Source organism: Zingiber officinale, chromosome 7A (genome assembly GCF_018446385.1).
Source record: "Zingiber officinale cultivar Zhangliang chromosome 7A, Zo_v1.1, whole genome shotgun sequence".
Taxonomy (NCBI): domain Eukaryota; kingdom Viridiplantae; phylum Streptophyta; class Magnoliopsida; order Zingiberales; family Zingiberaceae; genus Zingiber; species Zingiber officinale.
This window is the reverse complement of record NC_055998.1, coordinates 39,246,048-39,256,449: the sequence shown is the minus strand read 5'-3', so window position 1 is coordinate 39,256,449 and position 10,402 is coordinate 39,246,048. Positions and strand designations below refer to the sequence as shown.

At 38.5% G+C, this 10,402-nt stretch overlaps 1 long non-coding RNA gene across 2 annotated transcripts; it reads right to left on the bottom strand.

The window, feature by feature from the left end:
• Positions 1 to 4,606: 4,606 nt before the first annotated feature.
• Positions 4,607 to 7,072, bottom strand: LOC122000071. Of its 2 annotated transcripts, none has more exons than XR_006116920.1 (4): positions 7,003 to 7,072; positions 6,820 to 6,906; positions 5,256 to 5,353; positions 4,607 to 4,650 (listed from the first exon to the last, which is right to left on the bottom strand). It is a non-coding gene; the product is annotated as an uncharacterized LOC122000071 (long non-coding RNA). The 2 variants fall into 2 exon arrangements; XR_006116921.1 differs by having other exon boundaries at positions 5,256 to 5,332.
• Positions 7,073 to 10,402: the final 3,330 nt, after the last annotated feature.

Below are 10,402 nucleotides of genomic sequence, written 5' to 3'. Positions count from 1 at the left end.
AGACTCATCTTTAGTTATTCCTACTCTATAGTCTACACACATGTATGGTATGTACTGTAGGTGTTATCATGTTGATTATATATATATTAGTGTGCACACATGTATAGGTGTCGCTACATATTGTAGATGTTGTTTGGCAGACACATATTGGATCTTTTCATCCATATAGGTATATATATGATTGATGGATCATGTTTCTGGATATATGTACATATGTTTGGTGTGCACACATATCTGATATGTTTTATTGGAGGATTATGTTGATTATGTAACGACCCGACCCTTTGACCTCTTGGGCTGCCCTTGTGGCGGCCCAACTGGCGGCCCTTATGTCGTCGGCCCATTTGGCGACCTCTCATGTTGTCGACCGACGACCCTTTGGCCGTGCCGTTACTCACTAGGACTTTCCACCCCTGGGCAGTGGATTTTTTTTGCCTCCCCCAGGATTTGAACTCTAAACCTCCAGGCTTAAGTACTAGAGTTTATGAATCCTGGTAACCAAGTGAGTAACGGCACGGCCAAAGGGTCGTCAAATGGGCCGACCAAAGGGTGGAAAGTCCTAGTGAGTAATGACACGGCCAAAGGGTCATCGGTCGACGACATGAGAGGTCGCCAAATGGGCCGACGACATAAGGGCCGCCAGTTGGGCCACCACAAGGGCAGCCCAAGAGGTCAAAGGGCCGGGTCGTTATAGATTATACTTGGGTTGTATGTACGTACATGTATGATGAGTATTATTAGAGGTATCTTGTTGATTAAACCTGTGTTATGGAGTGTGTACACGTGTCTGGTGTATTAATAGAGGTATCTTGTTGATTATATCTACTTTATATATGCCTCATGTCTATTATGTTTTATTGAAAGTATTATGTTGATTATACACGTGGTGTATGTGCATATATGTCAGATGAGTATTATTGGAGGCGTATTGTTGATTATACCTACATTGTTATGTGTACATGTGTCTAATGTACTATTGGAGGTATCATGTACCTGTATTGTGTGTGCGTCAGGTGTGTACTATTGGAGGTATCATATTGATTATACCCGTGTGGTGTGTGTACACGTGTCTGGTGTGTACTATTGGACGATCATGTCAATCATACCTATGTTGTGTGTGTTCACGTGCCTATTATGTGTGCATGTGTGTTGGGTGTATTATTATTAGTATTATGATGATTCTACCTATGTTGAGTGTCTACATTATGTTGTTGACTATATATCCTATCAATTAAGTCTCCTACGAGTGGGTAACTGAGTATGATGTTGAGAGAGTTGACAATGACCTGTCAACTAAGTCTCCTACTGGTGAGTGACCCACTACGATGTTGAGAGAGTTGACAGTAATTGTGATATGTATGCCCCTATCAATTAAGTCTCCTATGAGTGGGTGACTAACTATTAATGGGCATAGATTATATATACTTTTATGCATGTTTGGACACACATCTATTTATATTTCATTAACATAATTTATGTTTATTGCACCCTATTTTATTATAATGTCATAGTTCCATTATATTATGTTCGGAGATCTACTCTTTGCATTTTTTGATTGACACGATGCATATTGGAGCGAAAATGGAGCAAAAACGCACACGAGAACAACTTTGGAAGAAATCAAGCCAAGGCCGTGTGACCCACACGACCATGCTCCCCCACCAGAGGCAAATCAAGCCACGACCATGTAAGTCACATGGCCATGTCAATATCCTGTGGCCAGGCAGCACATGGCCTTGCCATTTGGCACAGCCGTGCCAACTTTCCAGATGCGAAGAAACCCACGGCCGTGTGTCTTTGGAAGAGAAGAAGAAGGCCATGGCCATGTGACCCACACGGATGTGTGACCCACATGGCCGTGTGACCAAAGCCAAGGCCATGAAGAAGCTGGCTGTGTGGATCCACACGGTGTGCCACGCCAAAATAGAGTTGTGCTGAATTCTGAGTAGATTGCAGACCGATCGTAATATGGGCATAACTTTGTCCTCGGTTGGAGTTTTGAGCTGTTCTTTATACTGAAGCGTAGCTAACTTCAAGAACTACAACTTTTCTTCAGATACAATAGAGAGATAGCATTGTCTACCATTAATAAATGGCACGGTCGTGCCTCCTAACTACGGGTTCATCTGGACCTCTGCCTAGACTGTAGACCAAACCTATTGTAGATAATTCCAAGAGATACAACTTTTGTTCAGGGTGAATCACAAGAAAACCTATTTAATGGGTGAAAAACCAGGTTTATCGGACCCCTATAATCCTGGTTTTTCTAGGCAGTTTGGAGGAGGTATAAAAGGGTCAAGAACCTCATTCTTTGAGACATCTTTGGTTTGGGACTTTGTCCCTCTCCTTGGGGAAGGGTTCTCCCCTTAGGGGGAAACCTTAGAGCTTCATTCACATCCATCCCTTCACGATCCGTCCATCTTCAGAGCAAGGAGGCATCTCCAAGACATCAGAAACATCGGCAAGCATCTCTTCTTCCCCTTCTTCTCACATCTAGGGTTGTAAGTATGCTTTACTTTATGTTTTAGGGCTGTTCTTCCTTTGAAATGAAGTATATCTCCTTTCTAGGATTAAGGAGTATTTGTGATGTGATGGAGATGTAAAACTATGTGGATTTGTCATGCTTCTATTCAATGACTTGTTAATGCCTTGTTTATGTTTGATGAAATGTGTGTGTGAAGCTTATATATATCTTTTGCATGTTTTATCAAATGGTTGTGTAGAATTATTAATCCTATAGGGGGAATACCCTAGATCGTATGATCGAGGGGCGCTCGTGATAGACTATCCTGCTAACGGACATCTAGGTATCACCTTAAAGGATAAGAAAATCTCCACAAGGAAGTAGGGGATCGAACATAATCACTATTTCTATTTCTATGTTATTATGTGTTAGTGTGTTTCTATGTTGTATGACTAAGGGGCGTTAGTGATAGGCTGCCCTGCTAACAGACTTCATAGGAATCACTTCCATTTAGTAGGAGATCATGCCGGCTTATCCATTGCAGGGGAGAGTCGGTAATGCATCTAACTTCCTACAAGAGCATGAACATAGAGGATAGGAACTAAGCAATATATGTAACATCGCCTAGCATCATAAGGAAACCAAAATCCTAGAATCGTACCTCAAACCATGTCTAACATCATCTTAGCTCAACCCCTCTCAAGATCCACCATCTCTTCTCTCTTCTCTTTCTCTTACTCTCTTTTCCAACCAATCTTACGTTTGTCTAGATAATTCACTGTGCAAAGTTAACTAGTGCTTAATCAATAGTCCCTGTGGATTCGATATCTTTTTATTACTGATGACAAAATCATACACTTGCGGTTGCATAACAACTATGATGTTGAGAGAGTTGACAGTGATCTGTCAACTAATTCTCCTACTAGTGAGTGACCCACTACGATGTTGAGAGAGTTGGCAGTGGAGTTGATATGCTTGCTTGGTTATTATACCCTTGGCTACCCATAGTGATCTATGGTAGAGTGATCTCATACAACCTGTAGTTAGACAGCTACTTCCTATCTGCCCATAGTGATCTGTGGTAGAGTGATCTCGCACAGATAAGGACCCTGACATTTTGGACTACCCACAGTGATCTGTGGTAGATTGATCTCGTACAGTCCCTAGCTAGATAGCTAGATGTCATGGTCACTTATATTTCTTGTGGTGGAGTATTGCTCCCACATATGATGGTTTTCTTGTAGTTTTATCCTTTGGTTATTATACCTTGGGCTGTCCATATTGATCTGTGGTAGAGTGAACTCGCATAACCCGTAGCTAGATAGCTACTTCCTGTCTGCCCATAGTGATTACTACAAGAAAAAAGCTAATAGACACCGCTTTTAAAGTGTTGTCTTTGTGCCTGAAAAAGCGTTGTTAAAGGCACTGTTGCTAAAAGTTTGCTCAATGATAACGCTTTTAAAGCGTTGTCATTTGTACCAAAGACAACGCATTTTGCAACGCTTTAAAAGCGTTGTCTTTTTATGCAAAGGCAACATTTTGCAACGCTTTTAAAAGCATTGTTTTTGGTAGAAAAGACAACGCTTTTGCAACGCTTTAAAAGCATAGTCATATTTTGCAAAGACAACACTATTACAACGCTTTAAAAGCATTGTTGTTTTTTTACAAAGACAACACTTTTTGCAACGCTTTAAAAGCGTTGTCGTTTTAAAGAAAAAAATAAAAAAAATTATTTAAAAATCATTATTTTTATATTTACGAAACTATTATTTTTCTTTTACCATGTCTAGATTCAAATTTTACATATAATCAACTCAGTTAATGATTTCTAACTCATCACAATAATAGAAATCTGACGTTGAAGTAATATTAGTATTTAATTACATGAGAAGCTAGTAAATATCAAAATTAACACTAATTCTGTTTCCAAGTATATAGTGATATTCACATATAAAACAAAAGAGCACAAAAAATCTATTTTGAACAGCTACAATCTGTTTAGCCAACAATCTGTTTACTTCTAAGAAGTAGCTACTGAATACTGAATATTGAATACTGAAGAAGTAGCCAACAATTTGTTTACTCAAAACAGTACAGTAGTTACTGAATCCAGACGCTTAGTGTACTGATCAATTATTGAATCCAGATGCTCCTTAGTGTACTGATCTCGACTGTCCTATATCCACCTACAAAAGTAGCAATAATATGTTTCAAGTCCATACATGAGCATTACTGATGGCTCTCAAAAGAAACAAAACAATCATCATGACTTTCTACCTACCAAACACACGCAATATCTTAATGAAGATTTTTTGTAGCTATTTTGTGCAGTTAGTGTTTCCTATTTAATTATTCAAGTATAATATGGTTTCATGGAAATTCTATTCCATCAAAAGAATCCCCTCTAAGTGGTTCTGATTCTAATGAAAATCCCTCTCTTCCTAATGTTTCTGTTAGTCTAAATGCCCATAGAACCATCGAAGAAAATATGCAAAGCAACATTAGGAAACAATAGACACGTAAAGTACATAGAAAGAGTGCTAAAATAAACATGTAGATTGTTAAAAAGATAAAACAAAAATGCTACTATTCAGAATAAACTAATAAATGATATAATAAGAGAAACTATGTTCAGTAGAATAGCAATGCTAATAGATAACAAACACATTTTGTGATTAGACAAGTTGAAATATCAGAGTTGAAGGGGTGAGGGATAGCACGAGATAAAAGAAACTCCAGTTAACATAGTAAAAAATGAATTACGATATTCAAATTCGACGAATGGTATAACCTTGTGAGTAATGGTTGAATAAGATCCATGACGCCAAGTTCAAATAGTTGTAATAAACACATCTTGTTACTATTTCTCTGTGGACAATGGAAGCAAAACTACAGAACAGGAGAATAATTATAGCAAACACTGGGTTGCTTGAATCTTTCCATTATTCCGAAGTTTGCAAGAAACAAAAGAACTAGTGGTTTTGTGGATTCTGAATCATAACTCAAAATATAATCGGATAGTTCAAAAAAATTAATTGTTATTTTCAACAAGATGGTCTTTTTTTTCATAAAAATGGGGGGAAAATTACCATGTGGTGCTGCACAATAAATCGGATGGTCTCCCTAATTCCAGATGATACAAGGTTCGAAGTGAATCCTAGAAAATTTTTGCAACCCACCTATTCCTTGTATGCTGTATTCCGCTCTTCTTCACCACAATCTTCCGTGGGCGCTTCATGGGAGAGCCTCCAATCTATCTTCCTTAGCGCCCCCAATACAGGGGTTGAAATAATCAGTAAAAATTAACGATGCCAAAAAAATTGCCTTTTTAAAAATAATATGGTGGGCTTTGGGGCTAACACAAACTCCGCAAATTGAAAAGATAGGTAGATCCACGAGCTCACCATCTCATTGACAACCTTGATGGCGTCTCCGAGGTTGGAAGTTGTGGTTTGTAGTACTCAGTATAACATCCATTTCTCAGTTTTTGTCTTATGTTGCATCTGTGTTTTTTATTTCATATTTACATGAAGTATATATCTTGTAATACAAGCAAATATCCTGAAGTTCAATAATACAGATCTATAGTAAGCTTCTACGCCTACAACCAATGAAGTTCTATAAGAACTTCTTATGAGACATCAGTTGAGGTTTGTGCTGTTTACATTCCTTTCTAATTTATTTGTATGGAGTCATTAGAAAAGCCAAAATGAAGGGTAGAAACTCAATATAGCCTGAAATTCATATTTCTGGTACTTATGGAAACAAACATATATAGAGCAGACTTTTTATTTCCCAAATTGTGTGCACAAATGATTTCATTTGTAACAATCAAACCATCAATTAGTCCACTTAAAATATTCTCCATAATTTAATAGAATGAAGTGTTTACATTTTTAATACTTCCACGATAGAGAATAGACATATATATCGTAGCTAAGAACATATGCATTATATCCCTTCATGTATACCATATTATTATTGTTGACGTGACAATATGATTCATCTAAACTCTCCAAGTTATTGAAATAATAGAAGAATTGAGCAAGTGAACTATCATATGGCTACAACCGATATAAAAAATTAAGCAAACAATTGCGAAAATTAGAAGTTCAGGGAGCACATCTCAGTATTTCTCCATTCTAAAATGCGTTCGGTTTATATAATTCAGTTAATGACCAAGAAGACTCTTTATCACAGATTAAACTGAGAATAACAAACAAGGGTAGATTGCATCTCATAGCTGAAAATGGATTCTAAAGAAGCAAAAAGTTGCTTCTTGCTAAAGATTATGAACTTAATTACATAAACCTTAGCTAAAACAAGGTAATGAACTTACATAAACTTGAACGCACCTACTCATAAATATGATCTTGTATACATTCTGCCAACTCCGATCGCACCTCATCAATTTCTTTTCGAGAATACTCTGCTTGTGTGAACTGTGAACATTAATGAGAAAAAAAAATCAACATTGACTTTGCATATTTTAAATAGTTTATTTCAAATAATTTGAGACATAAGCAAGTAAACATTACTATAGATCGTAGTGAATCTCTTTCGATAATTTCACCTTCTTCAACAATTTGTCTCAAAAATCGCATCACATAGTAACCACATTGTTTGTCTAATGCCCTGCCTTCTACTAACTAAGCTGTAAGGCCGGGGGTTACATTATACTAACTATTCTTGTGCGGAACACTGAACTGATTAAAGTCTCATCGCTAATTGCTATAAAATCTGGAATTCACTGCTCGGAATACACTTCTAAAATTTTGCATATGCTAAAGAGGGGAACCTAAACTTTCTATTTGATCCAAAAACCTGAATTTAGATGCTTCTGGCTGAAATCAGACATTCCAATCGATCGGCTGATCGATTGGAGTTATTTGATCAATCCACTGATCGATTCAACGTGTTACTGTGCACGAAAGTCCCGTCTGGATCGATCGACTGACCGATCCAGTCTGGCCAATCGATCCAGATATTGATTCAGAAGCTCTCTATTCATGAGATTTAAATTCCCGATCGATCGGCTGATCGATCCATGGCCGATCGATCGGCTGATCGATCCATGGCCGATCGATCAGCTGATCGACTCATCAGCTCTTTGTACATGGTAGATCATGTTTCGATCTATCGGCTGATAGATCGAGGGCTCCCCAATCGATCAGCTGATCGACTCAATGGCATTCTGTATGCGGGGACTTCTTCCAATCGATCGGCTGATCGATTGAGGACTACTCAATCGATTGGCTGATCTATTGGGGTTCTGATTTCTGCAGAATTCAGACCCGACCTCGTACAGAACCTTCAGAAATTCAACTACCGACACAACACTAGTACTAAGCATGTCATTACTCATGGTTAGCTATCTAATATCCAGACAACGAGTAATCTAAGCATAACCTTCATGATTCAAGACACTTAACATCTTAAATTGCAGAAAAGTAACAACATAAAGAAATGCTAAGTTTTAAGGTTTGCTAGTTCCCAAAAATCTTTATTCCAAGTTCCTTCTCACACACATCTGGTTGCATTGTCCTCCGCCTCCGCTATTCCTTCTTCCCTTTACCTTTATCTGCAGCATAAGGAAAAAAAGAAACTATAAGCTTGGGAGCTTAGTAAGAAACCATCCACCTCACAAAACATGCATTCGAAGAAATCATGCTTTTTAAAAGATGCTAATTGAAATACATGCTGATGATCATACTGAAAGTGCTAGGAGCATGATATATGGATATTTAAATCATAGTAATCAAATACTGAACATAAACTAATAACTGTATCATCAAGGAAACTAAACCGATACATGAGCTAAGCTAAAACTTGTGTTAGATTAATGCTATCGCTGAACTGTATTCATATATCTGATTTCTAAGAGTTTGAAAACTATTTCCATAATAGATAAAAATACTAAACATGCTGCTGATGGGCCCGACAACTGTACTTGCTGTGCGCACATTCCTAACTAGGCCCGAGGTAGTAAGTCCCGAATCTAGTAGGGTTACTAGGTTATTTAAACCTAGAGACGACTATGGGAGCTCAACCCAAGGAAAACTGAAGTTCAGTACAGTGCACCTAATAAAGTAAAATACTGATTCATAGCTAATATATCTTATCTTGCTCTTACTAGGTTATCTGAACCTAGAGCTAGGTTATCTGAACCTAGAGGCGACTATGGGAGCCCACCCATTAGACTGTAGTCTCATAAAACTGAAGCTAGGCTATGTATGTGATTTAAAATACATCTATGGCATTTAACTGAACTATTAAAAATGCCAACCGTAGCATATAATTATACTAATCATTTTATCGAGCACTTGGTGTGCTCTATCCCTACATGTGGCTGCACTATGCACATAAATGCAAATTAAGCACATAAAAACATACGATGAGCTACTTATACTGTAGGTGAGGGGTTACTTACATCCTGCGCTAAGTTTTCTTACGATCAAAATCGCTAGATTTCCGGAGAAGAAGGTCTCCTCGGTGATCCTCTTACGTTTACACGTTCTTCTTGCATAGGGGAGTGTCCTCGTGCCGGAGTTGTCGCCGTAAGCTGCTCCTACGACCCTAGGGATGAAACCCTAGGTCTCTTGAGCTTGGCGTGCCGTGAGGGTGCGGGAAAGGAGAGAGGGCGGCGTGTGAGGGTGAGGGAAAAGAGAGTTGTCGATCCAAAAATAATAACTCTTCACTTAATTTCCCTATTTATATTAAGTGATTAATACACCCAACTAAACCTTAAATATAATTGCTCTCCCTTTCTTTTAGCACACCCCTACTGGGGCCTCCTGGTTACTACGTGACCCTATATGTCATAGAGTCCATAAGTCGCGGGTTCAATCCCCGCTTTGGCTATTTTACGTTTTTGTTTAATTTTTGCTACTTCTTCTACTCCAAAAATTCTATAAAAATATTCTAAAATTCTAAAAAAATAATAGAATATTTCTAAAATTAATTTGAGAATTTTCGGGTGTTACAATCGCCCATACCTTATAAAAAGTTCATCCTCAAACTTAGAATAACTCTGGGTACTTCTGTCTCATACTAGCTTCTGTCTCCCAAGTTGCCTCTTCTGTTGTGTGATTTTGCCAAATAACTTTTACTAATGGTACCTCCTTATTCCATAATTTCTTAACTGCTCAGTCTATTATCTGAATAGGCCGACTGTCATAGCTGAGGTGTTCGCGGACTTGTACCGACTGGGGCTCAATCACTTGGGTGGCATCTAGGATATGCTTCTTCAGCATAGAGACATGAAATACGTTATGAATAGCTGACATCTTCTGGGGTAGCTCTAGCTCATATGCTACCTTGCCAACTCTTCTAATGATAAGGTATGGTCCCACATATTTGGGACTTAATTTGCCCTTCTTCCCAAAACGCATTACTCCCTTCATGGGAGCCACTCGGAGAAACACTGTATCCCCAACTGAAAACTCTAAAGGTCGACGCCGTGTATCAGCATAGCTTTTCTGGCGGCTCTGAGCTGTCTCTATCCTCTGGCGGATTTTTTGTATAACTGCCATGGTATCTGCTACTAGGCCTGTCTGAAGTTCTAATTCTTTCTGTTCACCACTTTCATACCAGCAGATTGGAGATATACACCTCCGCCCGTAGAGAGCCTCGTAGGGTGCCATGTTGATAGTGGCCTGATAGCTATTGTTGTATGCAAATTTTGCTAAACATAGATATTTGCACCAACTTCCCTTGAAGTCTAGGGCACATGCTTAGAGCATATCTTCGAGTACCTGATTTACTCGCTCTTTCTGACCATCTATCTGAGGATGGAAGGCTTTGTTAAACTTTAACCTGGTGCCCAATGCTGACTGTACACATTCCCAGAAGTATGATGTGAATCTACTGTCTTTGTATGATATAATGGTCCGTGGGACTTCATGCAGTCTGACAATCTCCTTGAGATACAACTGAGAT